Genomic DNA, 22,450 nt, shown 5'->3' with positions numbered 1-22,450 from the left:
TAGATAGAGACATCATTATGGACAGATAGAAACAACAAATGAATAATTTGAATATAAAATAAGTGAAGTAATTGCTTTTAACTGACTGAAAAAAAACAATTTATGAATTCATAATGATGTAAATAGACATCATAAACAGCTCTTCTTTACAAGCTAATTTACATATATTATGGTCTATGTATATATAATACACAATTATAATGTGTTAAATAACATTACCTAATTATATATAAATACAAGTAATATAAAATAAAGCATATGTTATTAAATATATGTAAATATATGTTATATATGAACTATAAAATCATCGATGATGAAAGGTTGGATGAAAGGTTAATGAGTGTAAAGATACATAGTTTCAAAATATCTCCCTACTAATTATTAATAGATTGGATGGTAAAATATAGTAACTGTACAGTAGAGAAACCTCATAGATCCACCTCAGCCATTTGATCAAATTTAGTGTCAAAACACTGAGACAAACAAAAATTATTTTTCTCTCCATCTCATTTACTGAGAAAAAAATCACCCTTAGAGCACTTTTTCCATAAATATATAAGGTGTGTCCGATGAAAAAATTATAAGATTAACAACATACTGAAAGATATTCTACAAGTAACTGGTCTCTCCTTCTCAAAAAATATTAAGATCAGTAAAGACAAAGTCTGAGGAGCCGTGTCATTTACAGAAGAGATATGACAAGCAAACATCACTCCAGCTCATGCAATTGTGAGCAAGATAACCTGACGTGGAGATGACTCCAATCAAAGAGACAGGAATAGTCCTGATTATTATTAAGGGTATGATAATTATGCTGAATGTTATGCAAATTAAGTGAATATTCTCTTCTCTCTAAACCAAAACAATAACGGAATTTAAAAATCCCTTTTTTGTGGCAACTAATGGCTGGAAATCAGTGTAAGAAAAAGTAGCAAATATAGAAACATAATGGAAGAAAATTAGGGCCAGTAAAAGAAAAAAAATAAAGATTATTATGCTGAGGGAACTAGAAGTTGTCTCATAATATTCAGTCCTAGATATCCAGAAAACAACTGACTTATTGTATTGTGGAGTAAACATAACTGGTTTTAGTCAATAGAAAAAAGGAGTGTTTTATAAGGAACGGGTACTCAAATAGTTTGATGATTTAAAGAGCTAAAGCTTGGATCTCAATCACATTTTCCTGATAAGAAATTTCTGTTGTGAAGAATTTTGCAATGTGACTGTCATGTAAATTTTATTTACATCTAAAAAAAGAAGTTAAAGGGAGAATGAAAAATGCAGGTAGAATTTTATTCTACAATGAAATAATAAAATAAAATGCATCATTACTATTACTTCTCCCTCTGTATTTTTTGTCATTAATGATACAGACATTAACCATCCAGACTTCAGATTCAGACTTTTTCTCCCAGATTTTCCTCTTTAAATCAGTCACTTAGACATCATTATTTTTCTCTTCATTTATTGCTACGTACTTTCTTTATATTCAACCTGATTGAGACACTCTCAGTTCAAAAATTTATTTTATCTACTGGATTAATCCCTTACTTTCCAAATGGCTTTTCTTGACTTCAACCCATTTCATTCTTGTTAATTCATAATCCATAATCCTGAAAGTCTTATTTTCAATACACCTATGTACTATTGTAGAAATTTGTTGTGTCTTTCCTTTGTTGTGAGAAAAGGTTTAAACTAATTATCACAGCCCGTAGTTTTGAAAAAATTCAAAACATCTTTTTTAAAAATTAAAATTCAGGTGCTTGAAATTTCAGTTCTCTCATAAACCCCATATTTTTGAAAGATTTTATTTATTCATTTTTAGAGAGAGGGGAAGAGAAGGAGAGAGAGGAAGAGAAATATCAATGCATGGTTGCCTCTCGTGCACCCCCTGCTGGGAACTGGTCTGCACCCTAGGCATGTGCCCTGACTGGGAATCAAACCATGGTTGTTTGGTTCGCAAGCCCGCTCTCAATCCACTAAGCTGTACCAGCCAGGGCAGAAACCCCATATTCTTATATAACCACTAAACAGAGATTATTTCATACTCTAGTACTATGGCTACTACAAATAAGAATAATAATAGCAACTACAGGAATAATTATAGTTATCTATCTTGATATTGGTGGGAGAACTATTACTGTAAAATATAACTAGGTCGTATATATTAAAATAGCTACTAGATAGGAGGCTATGGGGCTGGTAATGTTCTACCTTTTGATCTGAGTGTCAGTTACATAGGTCAGTTTGGTTTGGGAGAATTCATCACATGCAAAATTATAATTTTGCAATTTTTGGTATGTACATTAGAACACTAATTTTTTTAATTGTGGGTTTCAGAAGAAGAAAAAGGTACAGTAAAGAGAAAAAAGAGAGGAAGGGATATGTGTTACCATGTGCTCCTTTTAACAAATAATGCAGTGGCAAATCTAAATTTTTCGTGCATAATTATTAAATTAAGATTATTGAAAGTATCTTAACGAACAATGATTTTCTTGAGATTTTTATATTGGCCACCACCCAAACTACATAATATATAAATCTTTATATTGATATTTATCGTCTAATTAAGAACAGTAACCTTCTAAAACTTTTATTCTACGTCTTACAGCTGAGTTTATTTTTCCGTTAGATATTTTTTCAAATCATTCCTTCAGTAGAGACCCAGGTAATGAAATGCATCCATATTTATCTATGCCTTTCCCCACCCCCACTGGCAACCCAAGTGTATGACTGTTTGCTCAGTGAGCTGCCACCAGTTTTGCACCTCAGGATGTTTACTCTGGCTAATTCAGCTACTGATCTTCTAACGTCTGCTGTTGGCAATAAAGCCCCAGTCGGAGTTCCCAACCAACAGCAGTTTACATTTATTCTGTTTTACTATCTTTGTTCCTTCCCTTTGATTGCATCAAGACAATCGCTCCTAGGGATACCTGAACCTGAGATGAACTGAAAATGTTTTACAGCTTTTGAACTTGCCAGCAGTAGAAGTAAAATTCATACCAATCTCAGCACTCTGAACAGCTGTTACTATAAGGTGATGTTGCTAAAAAATCCCAAAATAGAACAAAGCAAATACCATCCCTGCAAGGGTGCTACTGTGATTTAGATATCTCCAGCTGAAAACTTAATTGTAATTTAAACAGAGCATACAGAAACAGTTCTCCTGCATCTATTCACCATATTTTATTGAATTGAATAGTTTAATCAATAAGTCACAATACTCCATAGTGGGATACCATCTAAAATATTAGAAGCAGAGAAATTTGAACTTTGCTCATTATTTTCATCTTTCTGCACTGCATTTCTCTCAGACTTAGGTAATATTGCCATTCTAATCCAGTCTTTAAACACTTCTCTTTCTTGTAGGTAGTGTCCCATAGCCAAAGACCACCAGAATGCCTGGGTTTACTCTTGTTTGCAGCAAGAAAGTCCATATGCAATGTCTTGGTAAGACGTTGTATTAACCAATATTCTTCACAGAAACAGAGCCAAAGGATATTCTGCATAGAGGTGAGAGAAAGAGACAGGATTTGGCCCACACAATTACCAAAACCAAGTGGTCGCACAATCTAGCATCTGCAAGTTAGAGAACCAGAAAAGCCAGTGATATAATTCAGTCCAAGTCCAAAGGCCTGAAAATCAGGAATTCCCAATGTCTAAGGGCAGGAGAAGATGTCCTGGCTCAAGAAAGAGAAAGGAAATGTGTTCTTCCTCTGTCTTTTTGCTCTATCCAGACCCTCAGGAGAATTGGGTGATTCACGCCAGTCCCATTGGGTACCATCATCTGTTTTACTCAGTTCACCAATTCAAATGCTAATCTCTACCAGAAACACCCTGAATGGTCACACCCAGAAACTATGTTTTACTAGCTTTTGGGGCATTCCTAACCCCAAACAACTAAAATATAAAATTAGCCATGACAGAGATTATTTTTAAAAGTCTACCCAGAGTTATTTTGGGTTAAAAGAAGCAGGCCTTCCCCCTGCTTGTTTAACATCTGGAAGTGGTATCAACTCTATGATTGGGCATCTCAAAATATCTTATCTATGTGAAGATAAACTGTAGTGAGGCCAATGTAATTAATTCCGGAATAGAAATTTCTCAACATTAGTCAAGAAAAGTTATATGTGGTTATTGTGGCTTGGACAATATTTCAGGCTCAGACATGAGTATATGGTCTTGTATTTATCCGTCATTGTCACAAGAAGATCTCTCTAATTTTGGGATTCTGTCAAACAGTTCAACAGGAGACCCAAAGGCCCAGCTGTGAGGGCCAGGTAAGGTTCTAGCCAACACCAAGGCCTAGGTGAAAGTACCAGCCAACTGCAATGTGTCAGGAGCTCGCTCTTTCTCACTTGTTTCTATTGAAGATTGTTAATAGAATGTAAAGCATAAAATGTAAAAAAAAAAAAATAGAAGAAAATTGAGAATTCTTCATAGAGATAATCATCATGGATTTATTATTGTGTGTACTTATTTTTGGAAGTTAAGGCAACATTTTTTTTATTTTCTCGTGATGATGTTATTTAAGGGATGTGTGGTGGTTGACAAGGACACTATATGTTTTAAAGCCTTTTTATAATTAGACTTTATTTCAGAAATATATCAGATGTGTATTTCGTACAAACTTGAAATAATTTATTTCTGACCTGAGCTCTTATTAATGATACACCTCTACCTATTTTAATGTTTACTGATCAAGCCAAGTAACAGAGGGCCATGGTGAGTTCCTTGCTTTTCCAATCTGTGTTCCAAATGATTAGTGTGATACCTTGGCAACTACCAATGCAAGCTGATCCAACAGCATTTTTTCCATCTTGACACCTTAATTCATGAACCAGATAATTATTGATCCAGATCCTTTCAATGACTGATTCAAAGTAATGGATCTTACATTCACATTGATTTTACTTAGGTCAAGATCCAAGCTCTTCTTAGCTGCCAGGTACTGAGGATAAAAACCTTAATTCATCTCCACCAAATCCATGTCCTAAAGGAATCTTGTTTTGTTTTGTTTTGTTTTTCCTGTTAATAGCAGGGACAAAACCAATAGCCATGTTTGAAGGATTATATCCAGACAAAAGATAGCCCATAATTCTTGCCAGTGCTATGAACTTATGTTTTATAACAGGATTTTCACTAGCTATGAAAGCATCAGCTATTCCTGGCACATTCTTTGCAGTGACAGTCTCGTCTTTCTTCGACACTGGAGGAAGTTTATTTAACTGTTCCCAGACTTGTTTGGGACAAGCAACTCATCTATTTTCATTGCCAGTTTTCTTCTCTGTCAACATCATAGTTGATACCATTTCATTATTAAAGTAACCAGCTTCATTAACATCTTTACACCTCTGTTGTGACTATAGGGCATATTTTTTACATTCTTCTCTGTTTATTTTCTATTTTGCAGCAAAATTCTTTGCAGTAATTCCCATGGGGAATTGAACATGCTGAGCTGTTAATGCTGCTCACAGAATCTTCCAGCTTGAGATCTAATCCAAACTTGTTTCTAATACACATGTTTCTGACACAGAAGGGGGTCTGGGTCATATTCTTGGCTCTCTGACACAGGACAATTTCAATGCTTTTAACACAAATTTCATGGTGTCCACTCACAATGGATGGAAAACCAGAATCATGAATCCTATTAATAGTAAGAGCTAAGGTCTCTTTTGAGATTCCCACATGCAAACTAGCATGCCTTACCAAGCATGAGGCAACTAGATAATTATTTGACAGTTTATTGTAAAAAACACAACTCAAGAACAGACAAATGGAAAACATACATACAGCAAGGTAGAAAGAGGTAATAAATAAAACTTTCAGTTTCTTCTGGGCACTCATAGTAACAAAGCTTCATTTGTTCACCAACCCAAAGCCCTGGTTAATTTATTTTTCAGTTATAACAGAAATACTTTTGGACAAATGTAATTAATCTTCAATAGAATTTTTGCCAATCAGATTCTGGGGAGCATAGCATCATTTCAGGCAATGAGCAGTCATAGATGGAGGCCCCTAAAAACTTGGCAAATCAGTCTTCATTGCTTTCTTACTATTGCACTTCTGGTTTTCTTTATACTGAGTTTCTAAGAAGAATTCTGAATTAAAAGAATTAAAGACAAATGTTTAATATATTGAGATGAAAATATAATTTTCAGTACCATTGTGATTTTGTAGTAAAGAAGATCTACAAGATCCAAGGTGGTGGTAAAATGGGTACTTATTACACGCACCTCATCCTAGGTCTAAAATGGAATTACAACTAAAATACAGAGCAAGCAACCTGAATAACTGACTGAAGACTAACTGAAGAGAGGTTTTATACCCAAGGATTTAAAGAAGAAGCCACATCAAGACTGGTAGGAAGGGCAGAGATGCGCAAAAGGCTGACCCTGATGTCACAGGTGATGGCTGAGTATCTGGGGGACCATCTCAGCCACGGGGGCTTCCACCCAACAAGCAAGATGTCGGACCCCCAAGGAAGTCTCCCCAACTCAGAACATCAAAGCCAGAAACAGGCACCCACATAACATCTGGCTGTGAAAATCTGCAGGTATTCTGTCAGCTGGGGGGTGACAGGAGTCTGCTAGAGACACAGCTACCCCTTTTTCTGCTTGTTTAATTTGTTAATTGAATTTGTTGGTGTGACATGGTTAATAAATCTATAGACTTTAGATATATACTTCTACAACATATCACCTGTGTTTGTACTGTGTGCTTACCACTCCAAGTCGAGTCTCCTTCCATGGCCATTTAACAACCCCCCCTCCCCCCCGCCTTTAACCACTTCTACCTCATCCTGCCCTATATTCCCTCCTTGAAAAAAATGGAAATAAGAACACAGCAACCCAAAATCTATGGGACACAGCCAAAGCATTTCTAAGAGGGAAATTCAGGCACCCTCTTAAAAGGTCAATGCAAAAAATCTTATTCATAGCTACTTACCCTGGGCTCCAGCAGAGGGAGGGCAGATTGGACTAGACATGGGTGAGAAAAGACAGGTAACTTTGATTGTGGAGAGAGAACTAAAGAAACCGCTGCCATGATACTTGTGCTAAGTTACTCTCTAACATCACAGACACCATCTTTCTTGGGTGGAGTACTCCCCTCCATATAGGACCGACCTAGGAGAATTCAATAATCCCACCCTACAAAGCTTGTGCCCTGCTGAGAAGGCAGCTGTCTGAGCTGGGGTGTAGAAACCTGGGCAGACTCAGGGGATGTCATTGACTGAGTTGTGTGTCTCTGAGGAGGGGCCACCCTACCCACTTTCCCCCAAGCCTGGACAACCCCACCACTTTGTGGGGGTTACACTAGCACCATCTTCTCCACTCCTTGCAGCCCTGCCTTGCTGAGATCAGGCCCTTGGTAGAATATGGGACAGACTGAATCGCGTAGGACTAGGATAGGGGCCATTGTTTCCTTGCATACACGGCTGGTGCAGAGCTCTCCCTTCAAATGCCTGAATCTTGGTCTATCTGGGCCTGATACACTCTTCTAGCCTCACCCTGATGGCTCCTTGAGACCATGCACAACTATAAATCTGTGTGAGCACCCAACAGTGACAGCTAGATTTGGTACACCTATGGCATTTGCTGAGTCACCTCAGACTCAGCACTGACACTGAGTTTGACCTTGTATCAAACTAGTAAACACATTTTGCCCTTACCTGGTGACTCACTGAGGACCTAACTCATGCAACTTGAGTACCACCAGAGGAGCTTTTAGTGATTAGGTCTAAAATGCAGCTGACAAGCTGAGACAGGCAGAGGGGGATCTCAGGATGCATTGCAGCATTTGCTGAACTCTCTCTGGACCTGGTGCTAGTAAAATCCAGCCTTTGTATGCAGGTTGGTTTTTTTTCATGCATACCCAGGCTCAGCAAAGGCAGTCACAAATTGTGGAACATTTTGTAGCTAATAACAGGTGGCCCAGGGCCGGTAATAGGCAGCCTCTGACATTCATCTGCACCAGAGTTTCTCTCAAAAAGCCCCAGAACCAACACACCCACAGACAACATCAGTGTAGGATCCAAATAGCTTCACAAGCAGCATGCCCAAAAGAAGATCTTGACAGGCACCAGATCCTGCTTAGGTGAATTCTGCTTTGTGTGGTCAGCACTTGCACATAGTTTGTCCACTGTGGTTGAGACTGATCTCACAGTCAGCCCGCCTTAGAGTCTACTCCATGCTTGAACAAGTCAACAGCAATCAAAACTCAATTACAGCAGGACAAACACATAATTCACACACACACACACACACACACACAAACATTCCTGGAGCAGCAACCTCAGGGGATCGAGGAGATTATACCACTGGGTCCCATAGGACACCTATACATAAGACCACTCTACCAAGACAGAAAGTCATTGCAGGTCTACCTAATGTGTAGAAACAAACACAAACAGACAGCCAAAATGGGGAGACAAAGATACATGCCCTAAATAAAAGAACAAGGGAAATCTCCAGAAAAAGATTTAAGGAGACTGTAACCTAATAATTTACCAGATAAAGAATTTTTAAAAAATGATGATGATAAAGATGCTCAAGGAACTTAATGAAAATAACAGCAACATGATAGAAAAAGAACAAATCGTGAATAAAAAATATAATATCTGAAACGAAGAATTCAAAGAAGGAATAAATAGTAGGTTTGAAAAAGCAGAGGATAAAATTAGTGGTGTGAAAGACAAGGTAACAGAAAACACCCAATCAGAGCATCAAAAAGAAAAAAATATTAAAGGATAATTTATGGGACCTTTGGGACAACATGAAGCATAACAACAACGAAATCCTAGAGAGCAAGAGATCAAGGACCTATTTGAAGAAATAAGGACAGAAAATTTCCTTAACCTGATTAAATAAGTAAATAAACAAACAAACAAATAAATAAACAGACACACAGGTCATGGAAGTGCAGAGAGTCCCAAACAAAATGAACCCAAAAGCTCACAATAAGATACATTATAATTAACATGGCAATGGTTAAAGGCAAAGACAGAAACAAAAGTAGAAAGCAAAAGACAGTTAGTTACCTATAAGAAATCTCCAATAAGACAGCTGATTTTCAGTAGAAACATTTCAGGACAGAAGGGATTGGCATAAAATATTCAAGTAATGAAAATCAAGGCCTTACAACCAAGACTACTTCACCCAGCAACACTATCACTTAAAATTGAAGAAAAATAAAGAACTTTCCAAACAAAATAAGCTAAAGGAGTTTGTTGCTTCCAAAACAGTATGACAAGAAAAGTTAAAGTATTTTTTTAAGAAGAATAAAAACAGCCCTGGCTAGTGTGGCACAGTGAATTAAGCACCAGCCTGTGAATCAAAGTGTTGCTGGTTCAATTCCCAGTCATGGTACATGCCTAGGTTGAAGGTCAGGTCCCTAATAGGGAGCACATGAGAGGCAACATTGATGTTTCTCTCCTTTTGTCCCCTTCCCCTCCTCTCTCTCTAAAAATAAATAAATACAATTTTAAAAGAGACCAGAGGGGAGAGAGGAGGGAATTTCAGGGGAAATAGGGGAGGGATTTAGAGGAACAAATATAAAGGATACATGGACAACAACTAAAAAGGGTGGAAATGGGAGGGAGGGGGAGCATGGGGGGTGGGATGGGATGGGAGTAATAGACAGAAAACTGTCCTTGAAAAATAATTAAATAATTTTTTAAAAAAGAAGCAGTAAAACAACCACAACAAAAAAAATAGAAACACGGATATAGAGAATAAAATGAAATAAATACATATCTATTAATAATCATCTAATGGGTAAACAGCTTAAAAACTCCAATCAAAAGACACAGGTGAGCTGAACGGATAAGAAACCAAGATATATATATATATATATATATATATATATATATATATATACACAAAGTCTGTCCAGAAAAATTTCAACTATTGTCAACATAACAAAAACAGCTTGGGTGACATTGATGGAACCTGGCATCCAAGGAGAGTGGACTGGAATGAGCATGTGTGAACAATCACAATTTTACTGTACTATTCATTTGGGGCTGTAGATTCCCATTGAGTGAGCATGTGTACTGTGTGGCTGTCATCTTCAAAATGAGCAAGTAGAACAATGAATCTGCACCAAATTTTGCATTAAGCTGGAACATTCCTCTGCAAAAACTATTTGGATGATTCAGAAGGCCTCAGTTATGGGTAACTGGTGGTTGGCAGCTTCATCATGACAACCCACCTCCTCATGCATCGCATGCTGTGCAGAGATTTTTGGTGAAATATCGAATCACCCAGGTGACTCAGCCCAAATTTGGAGCCCAGAGATTTCTGGGTTTGTCTTATTAAGATAGCTTCTGTATGATAAGTAAAGGCATCAATTAATTAATCCACTTAATTAATGAATGAATCTTTTATATATAATCCACAAGAGTTTATAATTACTTGTATTTTTACAATTTCTACTGCTGTTCTGTTCTGTCATAAATCCTAATGCATATTCATTAAATAGGAGGTTGGTTTTTGTTCTTTCACACACATCCTCTCACACTTAAGACACTACTATAAAGTTGTTTTGCAAGTTAAGAATAGAAAGCAGAATTATCAACAGCAGGTCCATTAGGTGGCTAAGATGTGTTTACAACCAATGTTTAAAAATATATACACATACTTGTAGAAATGAAGCTTATGGACAATAATGCATATCTATTTTATATATGTATAGAGATTTCCCCACAAACACCAGTTGAACATCGACATTGATTGTTCTTGCTAGCTACGCTGTCATGTAAAACAGATATGACTGGTCTCTAATGGCGTGTGGCAGAGTGAACTGAGATTACGGCACACTGATCGGTTAGGCCCCCAAGCGAATGTGTGTGGGTTTCAATTTCAGTTATTAGTGACAGGCAGTAATCATGCTCCTTGGTTACAAGTGCTGACAGAAACTACAGACCTGGTTTCAAGCTAGATCAAAAGCAGCTAAGTATAAACATAAAAATTCTCTTCAGAGTAAAATTTTAATCTCCTTTTAATAAAAAGAGGAAGGTATAACATAGCTTTTTTGTTCTTATTTTCAATTATTTTGCAGCCAGGTAGATTAAGTGTAAACAACCCAGTGAAGGATAACCCCAGCAGGGATGTCTTCTTTTGGAGCTCCCAATAAGAACTCAAGCTGCAGTCCAGAATACAGCATGGGGCTTTGAACCACTGTGCTGCTGCTCACTGCCCCTGTCTCCTTTTCAGCTACTTGTTAGAGCTGTGTGAACCTTTTATCTTGTGAAACTTGCCAACCTCAGGAATATTTTATAAGTTACTAGCTTTGCAACTTTTGCAGAATACATTCAAACATCACTGTTACAGGCAGCAAGACTACAAATGATTTTTCAAAGATTAGAAAAAAAAGTATACAAAAAGGAACCCTAGTGGAAACAAAAACTATTGTTTCCCTTCGCACCCTGTTGTTTTCTGTAACTGGAAGTGAAATCAGGCCAGAAGTAAAGGTCAGTGGACCATCCTCTGGAGGTTATCATTCTCAATCAAATCTCTTTCCAGAAGTGCAAAACCACTGTAAGTAATAAGCTTCTTCCACTCTTTTTTTCAAACTTTTAATTGCCTTTCTTGGTTAAAATATTCCCTAATAATTTATTATTTTATTTCCTTTTTTCAAATAATTAGCCCAATTTAATTTGCTAACAAATTATTATCTCTCAAAATGTAATATTTATTTACTAGATGACAAAAAAGGCCATGGATTTTTTTAATAAACTTTCAAAAATCATGTTAAAAATGCACTAGTCTTTTTCAAAATGTTCGCAGTAGTACATTGTTCTTTTTAACAAAAAATAACTCCTGTGGAAACTCAGAAGGCATTATGGACAGCTGGATGTTAGCTATAATGAATAGAACAAATCTGGTTTTAGGCACAGAATTAAACTGTTCTGAAAATTTGACCTGTATAACCAGCTCAGTAAGAAATATTAAAACTGATTTTGGTAAGAGAGATTTGGGAGCAGACCTATACAATATTCCTGGCTTATGAAAGAAAAGAAAACAAAAAGTTAGAAAATATCTAATACAATTAAGGGCCTCAGCATCACAGATATTTTTTATTTACTACCTGATACTCATTCTCTCTTTAGATACTATTTAAGGTCAGTGTATGAAGTCTCCATGGGAACCTGCCCTGGATTCTTCTGGAGCAGGTGTCCGCATGACCCACGTCAAACAACATACTAAGTGGTGAAAGTCCCAAGCCTGCTTATGCAGAACAAATCTCATAAATGCATGGTATTTACATGAAATATTTTTCTTTTCCAGAACTAGAGATGTAGGAACAGCAGCCATCTTTCTACCAGAAAAAGAATCTGAGGGTAATTTTTCTAATTTACTGGAAACAAAGTAAAGATAAGGCCAGAGAGAAACCCAAGACCTAGACTATTGTTCAAGCCACCGCATGACGCCTGATCAGGACTCACGCCTGTCCTTGGAAATTTCAGCCAATCAACTGCCGGCCATGAGAAGCCACTGTATAATGACTCACACTGGTAAACCAAGAAACCAGCAGAAGCAATGGCATCCAACATATCACACTCCCCACACACCAGAAAAGGGGAGTTCTCCCAACTCGTATCTTGAGAGGAAGTGTTGGTTGTTTTGTCTAGAAGGTGGAAAGAGAGAAACGAGTAGCTACCACTTAAAGTGAGAACACTGTTCCACTGCAATATGTTTCAGACGCTACTGGATAGGTTGATGGCTTAAACTGAATGAAACCATGGCTTCCATTGGAAATAAAAATTCAAGATTCATCCAACTTATTTAATTTATTTAGAAGTAACCATTAATAAAAGTAGTTAATTAAAATATTAATGAATCTGGGAAAAGCCTAAGCCAGCCCGGCTATCAGGATAATGAGCATAAACTATGACTGTCCTGGGAACCCCAAGGCACACAAATTTCTTGCGGTGAGGAGTTATAAAACTGAAGGCTAGCTGAAGGTAATACCCGTAAGCTTTGGCTAGTATGTAACAAAACATGACTTTATTCATCCAACTCGGTAAACTTTCTTCTACTGATTATCATGAGCAACAGGTAATCAGAATAAAATTTCTTACAATAAAGTAACATCCATGCATTGATGGAGAAAGACATGTGCACAGATGGTTATGCACAAAGGTTACAATGTTCAGGAGGGTGTATAGTGAGCTCTCAGGAGACTGACTGCTTAGCTCTTTCGCTCTGCTGGAGGAGGGGGGAGAAAAAGCAACCAGGAAAGTTTCAAAAAGGAGCAAAATGAGAGCTGCATAAAATGAAATAAGAGATATTTGGTAAGTAATTAAGAAAAAAGAAGGATTTATCCTTGAGTAAGGGGATAGAAGGCAGGGAAGCGTGAGGTCTAACAGGAAATGGTAAGTCTGATGCTCTACAAATCATTCACTACACCAGAAAGTACCGACTCACACTTGTTCCTAGGTGACACTAAGGAGAGTTTTCTGGAAGCTTCAGTTAAGCTAAAATAATTGCATGGCTCATGTTTATAAACCACTTCACAATTCATAGCAGAATTTTACACTCACCACTTTATATATAATTAGGTTTCTCTCCTAAAAATGTCATAAAATGGCTTAATAACCTTATGTTAATTTTCTTATAAAATATTAAATCCTTCTAAGCCTTATTTGAACCAAAGTTATATGATTTAGAATGATGCTGAGAGAAATTTTACTGAATAAATGTACCATGTCTTTCAGTTTTTCAGCAAATGTATCAGTACTTTAGGATTTCTGTGATCCCAATAAATTTACAAAGGTTAGTTTTAATAAGTAAATTTAATGAAAGATTCCTTATTTTCAGTATAAAAGCTTTGATTTAAATTTAGGGACATGGCCCTGGCTGGTGTGACTCAGTGGATTGAGTGCAGACTTGCAAACCAAAGGGCTGTGGTTCCCAGTCTAGGGTACATGCCTGGGTTCATTTCTCCCTCCCTTCACTTCTCTAAAAATAAATAAATAAAATCTTTTTAAAAATTTTAAAAATTCTGGGAGACAAAGCTGTTATATTTTATTAAAGCTGAGAAAAATAAAATAATAGAAAAGAAATTTTCTACAAAATTAGAGAACACTTTACTCCCCTTTAATACAGCACAGCCATTTCCACTTTTATTGTTCATATTTAAAATACAAAAGAAACCTTACCATGAAAATTTTATACATAGAACCAAAAGATAAACAGCTTTCATTGATTCCCACCTGTATTCCCAGAGAGCCAAGAGAGTTATTTTGTTTAATTAAACCAAATTAAATTATAAAATAAACTTCGAAATACTTTCAAAATAATTGTGATGTGCATTTTTTCTCCAATCTCTCTGCTTGCCAAGTTTATCCCATTAATTAGGCAAGCATTTACATTGCATAATTAAAAACTTTCTTCTTTGCTTAATAGAAGTTGTTCAGTCCAATATGGTTATTTTTACCCAAGTACAATATATTGTTTTGTTTTGTTTTATATGATGACCTATATTTTAATTTCTTGTTTAGTTTATGATGTGCACTTTGGTTTTATATATGGTATTAATTGTTGATATTTTAAATATTGGGACCATTAAGTGCATAATGAGTTGCATCATTTTTCCCAAGAGCTCAAGTGATTTTAGTAGAAAGAAAATAATGCCACTATTTCGGGCCTATATAAATATGTAGCATCATGTGGAAATCAGATAACAGTCTACTGTAGTGGATCCGTTAATTTACTGGACTGCCATAATGAAGTATCATAAAATGTGTACAGAAAGCTATTGCCCCACATTTCAGGAGGCTAGAGATACAAAGTCAAGGTGTCAGCAGGGTTAGTTCCTACTGAGAATTGTGAGGGAAAATCTGTTTCATGTTGCTTCTTACTTTCTGCCTTCAGATATTCGTTGGTGTTCTTTGGCCTGTACATGCATCACATCGAACTCTATTTTCATCTTTTTCAAACCTGTTATTTTGTTTTATTTTTTATTGTACCTTATTGTTTGTGTTATTAGAGTTGTCTCCCACTTTTTTCCCCTCTGCCCACCTCAGCCAGCCCACCAACTTCCCTCTTGCAATCCCCATATTGTTGTTTATGTCCATGGTTTTAACATATATGCTCCTTGGCTCATCCCTTCCCCCTTTTCCACACAGTACTCCCCCTTCTCCCAACAGCTGTCAGTCTGTATCTATGCTTCTGTTTCTATTCTGTTAATGATTTTATTTTATTTTGCTCATTAGAATCCACATATAAATAGATTATATAATATTCAGTTGTCACTGAATGGCTTATTTCACTTAGCACAATACTCACCAGGTCCATCCAAGCTGTCGGAAAGAGATAGAATTTTTTTTTTTTACTGTGGCAGAGTATTCCGTTATATAAATGCACCATAGCTTTTTCATCCACTCATCTACTGATAGGCACTTAAGCTGTTTTGTATTTTGGCTATTATAAATAAAGTTGGAATGAACATAGGTGCATATATCCTTTCAAATAGTGTTTTAAGTTTCTTTGGACAAAGTCTCAGAAATGGAATTGACAGGTCAAAGGGTAGTTGCAACCCTGGCCTGTGTGGCTCAGTGGATTGACTGCTGGCCTGGGAACCTAAGGGTCGCCAGTTTGATTCCAAGTCAGGGCACATTCCTGGGTTGTAGGCCAGCTCCCCGGCAGGGACACGTGACAGGCAACCACACATTGATGTTTCTCTTCCTCTCTTTCTGCCTCCCTTCCCCTCTGTCTAAAAATAAATAAATACAATCTTTAAAAACAAAAGGCAGTTCCATTTTTTATTTTTAAGGTAACATATACTGTTTTCCACAGTGGCTGCACCAGTCTGCATTCCCACCAACAATGCAAAAGAGTTCCCCCTTCTCCACATCCTCACCAGCACCTTTTGTTTTTGGTTTGTTGTTTTTTAAATTTATTGATGATAGCCATTCTAACAGGTGTGAGACGGTATCTCATTGCAGTTTTAATTTACATTTTAATTTACATTCTCTGATGATTAGTGAGGCTGAGCATTTTTTCATGTATATCTGGGCCATCTGTATGTCATTGTTGGAGAAGCACCTATTCAGGTCTTTTGCCCATTTTTAATTGGATTATTTGTCTTTTTGGTGTTGAGTTTCATAAGTTCTTTATATATATTGGACATTAAACCCTTATCAGATGTATCATTGGAAAATATGTTCTTCCATACAGTAAGTTTCCTTCTCACTTTGCTGATGATGTCTTTAGCTGTGCAGAATATTTAATTTGAGTGTAGTCTCATTCATTTATTTGTTTCCCTCACCCTAGGAGATATCTGAGATTTAATGGTTATGTTTTCTTGTAGGATTTTTGTGGCATCACAATTTGTATATGTCTTTAACCACTTTTGAGTTTATATTTGTGTATCATATAGGTCAGTGGTCTAGTTTCACTTTTTGGAATATACCAGTCCAATTTTCTCAATGCCACTTATTGAAGAAACTGTTTTCTCCATTGTATGCTCTTGCATCATTTTTCAAATATTAATTGATGCTAAAGACATGAGTTTATTTCTGGCCTTTCTGTTTTGTTCCTGACCTACATGCCTGTTCTTATGCCAGTGCTATGCTGTTTTGATTAGTATGGTATTGAAGTATAGTTTGACATCAGATACTTGGTACCTGCACTTTTGTTCTTTTTTTTTTCTCAAGTTTGCTGAGGTTATTCAGAGTCTTTTTTGTTTGTCTGTTTCATATACATTTAGGAATATTTTTCTAGATCTATGAAATATGCCATTGGTATATTTTAGTAGGAATTGCCTTGAATCTATAGATTGCTTTGGGTAGTGTGGACATTGGAGTGATGTCAGTTCTTTCATCCATGAACATAGTATATGCTTCCACTTATGTGTATCTTCCTCAGTTTCTTTCTTCAGTTTTCTACAGTCTTCAGTACAGATCATTTGCCTCTATGATTAAATTTATTCCTAGGTACCTTATTTTTTTGCAATGGTGCATGGGATTGTTTTTTGTTCCTTTGTTTATTTCTCTTTCTGGTGGTTTATTATCAGTGCATAAAATGCCATCAATTTCTGAGTATTGATTTTGTATCCTGCTACTTTACCAAATCTAGTTATCAGTTCTACTAGATTTTTGATGGAGTCCTTAGGGCCTTCTATGTGCACTATCATGTCATCTGCAAACGATGAGAATTTTGCTTCTTCCTTTTTAATTTGGATGCCTTTTATTTCTTCTTGTCTTATCACTGTGGCTAGGACTTTCAGTTATGTGGAGTAAGAGTGGTGAAAGCAGACATCCCTGTCCTATTTGTGATTTTAAGGAAAATGTTTTTGTTTTTTGCCCATTGAGATGTACCTAGCTGTAGGTTTTTTTTTTAAATATATTTTATTGATTATACCATTACAGTTGTTCTATTCCCCCCCTTCAATCCCCTCCACCCACACCCTCCCTCCCCCACCATTCTCCCCCCCTTAGTTTATAACCACGTGTCTCAAGTTCTTTGGATTCTATATTTCCCCCGCTATTCTCACCCTCCCCCCTATCTATTTTCTGCCTACCATCTATGCTATTTTCTGTGCCTTCTCCCCTCTTCTGCCCCTCCCACCCCCTCGTTTCTAACCCTCCATGTGTTCTTCATTTCTATGGTTCCACTCCTGATCTAGCTGTCTTCTTGGTTTGCTTTTGTTTTAGGTGTGGTTGTTAATAACTGTGTGTTTGCTGTCCTTTCACTGTTCATCTTTTTCATCTTCTTTTTCTTATATAAGTCCCTTTAGCATTTCATATAATAAGGGCTTGGTGAAGATGAACTCCTTGAACTTGACCTTATCTGAGAAGCACTTTATCTGCCCTTCCATTCTAAATGAAAGTTTTGCTGGATAAAGCAATCTTGGCTGTAGGTCTTTGGATTTCATGACTTGGTATACTTCTTTCCAGCCCATTCTTGCCTGTAAGGTCTCTTTTGAGAAATCCGCTGACAGTCTGATGGGAACTCCTTTGTAGGTGACTGTCCCCTTATCCCTTGATGCTTCTAGGATTCTCTCCTTCATTTTGGTCTTGGCTAATGTAATTATGATGTGTCTTGGTGTGTTCCTCCTTGGGTCCAACTTCTTTGGGACTCTCTGAGCTTCCTGGATTTCCTGGAAGTCTATTTCCTTTGCCAGACTGGGGAGGTTCTCCTTTATTATTTGTTCAAATACGTTTTCCACTCGTGGCTGTTTCTTTCCCCCTTCTGGTACCCCTATAATTCGGATGTTGGAACGTTTAAAGATGTCCTGGAGGTTCCTAAGCCTCTCCTCATTTTTTTGAATTCTCATTTCTTCATTCCTTTCTGGTGGGATGTTTTGTTCTTCCTTCTGGTCCATTCCATTGATTTGAGTCCCGTTTCCTTTCCATCACTATTGGTTTCCTGTGCATCTCCCGTCATTTCAATCAGTCCAGCCCTCACACGTTCCTCTAATTTGTAACTTTGTTCCTCTAATTTGTGACTATAATCAACCAGCTCTGTGAGCATCCTGATAAATAGTGTCCTGAATTGTGCTTCTGAGAGGCTGGTAATTTCTCAGTCTCTTAGATTTATTGGCTCTGGGACTTTGAGTTCTTCTTGTGCCATCTTTCTGGTTTTGTGTGCCTGTTCCATAGCAGGATCAGAGCCCTAAAGTGTTCACTAGAACAGGGCAACTAAGTCGCTGGGTTGTGACGCTGTATGTGGGGGCGGGGTCAAAGAGGGACTCTGGCGTCCTGTCCGCCGCCTGCCGCCACGGCCCTCACCGGTGCCGCAGTTGCTGCCGTCACCGGGCCACTGCACGTGAGTGTGCCACCGCCGTCAGCCCTCGCCCCCTGGGGCCTGCGTGGTCTGTCTCACTGTGCGAGAATATGCGCCCGCGGTCTGCCCCGCACCCCAACTGGTTCCCGTCTGCCTGCGCGCCTGGGTCAGGGGCCCTGTCCTGCCTGGCCCTGCTCGCTGCTGGCTCCGCCCCTCTTATCGTCCCCGTTGAATGGTTAGATGTAGTCGGACTTCCGTATAATTCAATTTTCTGTCCTTTGGTNCTTCTTGTCTTATCACTGTGGCTAGGACTTTCAGTTATGTGGAGTAAGAGTGGTGAAAGCAGACATCCCTGTCCTATTTGTGATTTTAAGGAAAATGTTTTTGTTTTTTGCCCATTGAGTATGTTCCTAGCTGTAGGTTTTTCACATGTACATGACATTTACTATGTTAAGGTATGATCCCTCTATTCCCACTTTACAGAGAGTTTTTATCATAAATGGGCACTGGATTTTACAAAATGCTTTCTCTATATCTATTGATATGGTCAGGTGACTTTTATCTTTCATTTTCTTTATGTGATATATCACATTTATTGATTTGCAAACATTATACTAACTTTGATTCCTGGGACAAATCCCACTTTATCATAGTGTATGATATTTTTAATGTATTGCTGTTTCAGGTTTACTAGTATTTTATTGAGGGTTTTAGCATCTATATTCATCACAGATACCGGTTTATAATTTTCTTTCTTTGCCATGTGCATCTGCTTTCATCTGCGTATGGAGTTTAGTATGTGGTGAGTTTGTGTGTGTATGTCTGTCTATCTCTATGTTCAAATTTCTTCATTTTTTAAAGGCATAATCATGTTGGATTATGGCTCAGCCTAATGAACACACCTTAACTTGATCATCTGCAAAGAACCTATTTCTTAAATAAGGCCGCATTCACACTTACTAGGGTTTAAGACTCCATATCTTTTTGTTACTCAACCCACAACAGTGACTGAGTTTTGAAATGTTTTTCTTTAAACACACTGAAAAATTATCAAACTATGCATCACAACACCTAGGTTTCAATTCATCCCCCATTGATCATGAAGGGATCATAATTTCTTCAAGTTCTGAGCTTTCACAAATATACCTGGGCATCCAGGTGATGCTTTATCTTTTCTGAATCATGAATGAACACAAGATGTCAAGAAAAGATTAAAATGAAAACTTATAAAAAGGGCTTTTGAGAAAAGTGGGAATATTTGAAAAATAATAGAAATTAAAAAAGAAGAAAAATGTGAAGAAGAAAAAGTTGTTGAAATGGAAGAGTAGTAAGACTAATTCACTTTATAGTTTGGACAAACAAAAAAGGAAATGTTCGTGAAGTCTTATTTTCTGGTTGTGCCTTCCAAGGGATGCTAGAAGCAATGACAATCAAGTAACAATCACTGACCTACAGGACTCTTCCTAAAAACTATGAAAAAAACATTTCAGAATCTACTCATGGGAAGATGGAGTATAGTGGTAAGATTTATGGAAGCTGGAAAAATCGTGAAAAACTGTTTTCAGGTACCTGGAGTCTGTGTTTCATCCTTGGCCAGGTGGTTCAGCTATGTTCCGCTGTGGAAGAAGTTAGGCCTTGTCTTCACCAAAAAGGGTAAGGGTCCAAAATTTTTCTGCCATCAATTCAGTCAATGCCAAAACTTTGTCTAGCTCAGTTTTTTTTCCCATTCTGCCAGCTTTGTCTGTGTTCCCAGCTGCACACCAGCCAGTGCTGTGTTTCCATACCCAGGCCTATGTTTTGGCCCATTCTCAGAGCCTGTGCTTGGGCCCATGCTGCTGCTATGGAGAAAGAACATGCAGATGCATGGGCTAGCACACAATTTAACACATGCTATACCGAGAGAGGCCTTTTCTCAACTTGATCCTATTACCTCAGGCTTGGGAAGGACCAGGCATTCTCTCAAACTAAGCAATCTTTTTCTCAATCCTTCATGGGCATGTGATGGGCCCTCCCCGTGACCAATCCTGTCTTTTTCCCAGATTAGACACCTCCTGTTTATGGTTGCCATCTTGGCTTCTATTGCACGTGCCCCAAAGTTCTGCTGTATCACCTGGTTTCTACCGCACATGTGCTTACCTTCATCACCATAGTCTGGACAAATGGACCAGCTGTTCCCCAGGGCAATCCTTCCTCTCTACTTAAGGAGAAAGAGGAGTCTTAACCCCCGGGATGGGCCATGTGGCTCTCCCCTGGAGAAGCTGTTGCTCTCAAACTAGTTAAGCTTAGACAGTTTCTCTCCCTTCTCTTTTATTAATATTTAGCCACTTATGCAAACAATAATAATAAATAATAGAACTTTTTCACTTCAATATATATTTTGTGGTTCATTCAAGTGTAAATAGGTCGCGATTCATTTTCATATTATGTTGAATGTGTATTGAAATGCAGAATCTACATATTTTAGTGCATACGGCTATAGCTAAACAGTCAATTTATACATCTCAGTCCAAATTTACTGATGTTTTATTCAAATTAAACCATGCTTAAAATACTCAGAACAACCACAAGAGTTAGAAGATCTAAAACAATATTCACACTTTGCACTATTTTACAATCAATTGATGATATTCTAAATCTACATAAATTTAACCTCGAAATTGTTGTTTCGAAGATTCACATTTTAAAATAGTCAAAAGATGATATCTATTTAAATGAATTGATGGATAGTTATTGAAGAAGTACAAACTTGCCTAGGTAATTATTTCCATCAAGATTGAACAGAATGACTCAAGTATAGCGGATTCCAGTCAGAATATTTGGAACACATATTATCAAATAAGGCTTGAGATTAATTTTCATAACCCACCAGGAGTTAAATACTAAGGATATAACTGTGATGATCATGTAAACCTTCATCAGATTAACTTCTTTTAAGATTTTACTCCCTTGAATTATTGGGAACACAATTACTTATCCCGTGTGTGTCTGCAGAGTTTTTTCAATTAATATGTTTCAAAAATATAAATTTCTATCATGTCATAATTACATACCACCTAAAATCACCATGTAAGAGTAAAAAATTTCAACTGATTTTTAACAAGAATTTGATATAGTTATTTCTCAAAAAATGCATTATTGAATATTACCTATTTCTATGTGATATGAAGTTTTAATACACAAATATTCTGAAACAAAAATCTAGAAATATTTTGAATATACAGATAAAAAATTAACATACACCTGAATGAATGAATGGGTATCACAAATGCCTGGACTGCAAGATTCAAAGAGAAGCATTAGTCAGTGCCAATCTCAAGGGTTCTGAAGGCCAGCTCTCCGAATTTAATTACTAGATAAGTCTTGTACTAGCAATGTATACTAGGGAGTTTATTGGACTTTTTAAAACATGTATACAATAAAGAGGCTTAATTTTAGTACATCCATTTATATGGAGTAGTGAAGATTAAATCAATTAATCTAGCTAAATGCACTAATCTTAGTATTGCATTAGCTTGCTAGGGCTGACAAAACAAAATACCACAGACTGGGAAGCTTAAACAATGAAAAATTCTTTTCTCATAGTTTTGGAGGTTGGAAGTTCAAGACCCAGGTGTCAGCAAATTTGGTTTCTCCTAAGGCTTCTCTCCTTGGCTGGAAGATGGTATCTTCTTACCGTATTTTCTCATGGCCTGTGCTCTGCTCTGTGCATCATAGTG

General features: G+C 37.2%; 1 pseudogene; it reads right to left on the bottom strand.

The window, feature by feature from the left end:
- Window positions 1-4,700: 4,700 nt before the first annotated feature.
- Window positions 4,701-22,450, bottom strand: part of LOC118985855 (3-ketoacyl-CoA thiolase, mitochondrial-like) — a 164,482-nt pseudogene continuing 146,732 nt past the window's right edge.

This window comes from Sturnira hondurensis, unplaced genomic scaffold (assembly GCF_014824575.4).
Source record: "Sturnira hondurensis isolate 20B ecotype Veracruz unplaced genomic scaffold, ASM1482457v3 Scaffold0004136, whole genome shotgun sequence".
Classification (NCBI taxonomy): Eukaryota; Metazoa; Chordata; class Mammalia; order Chiroptera; family Phyllostomidae; genus Sturnira; species Sturnira hondurensis.
Note: the sequence above shows the minus strand (reverse complement) of the source record. Positions and strands in the feature narration are given on the sequence as shown.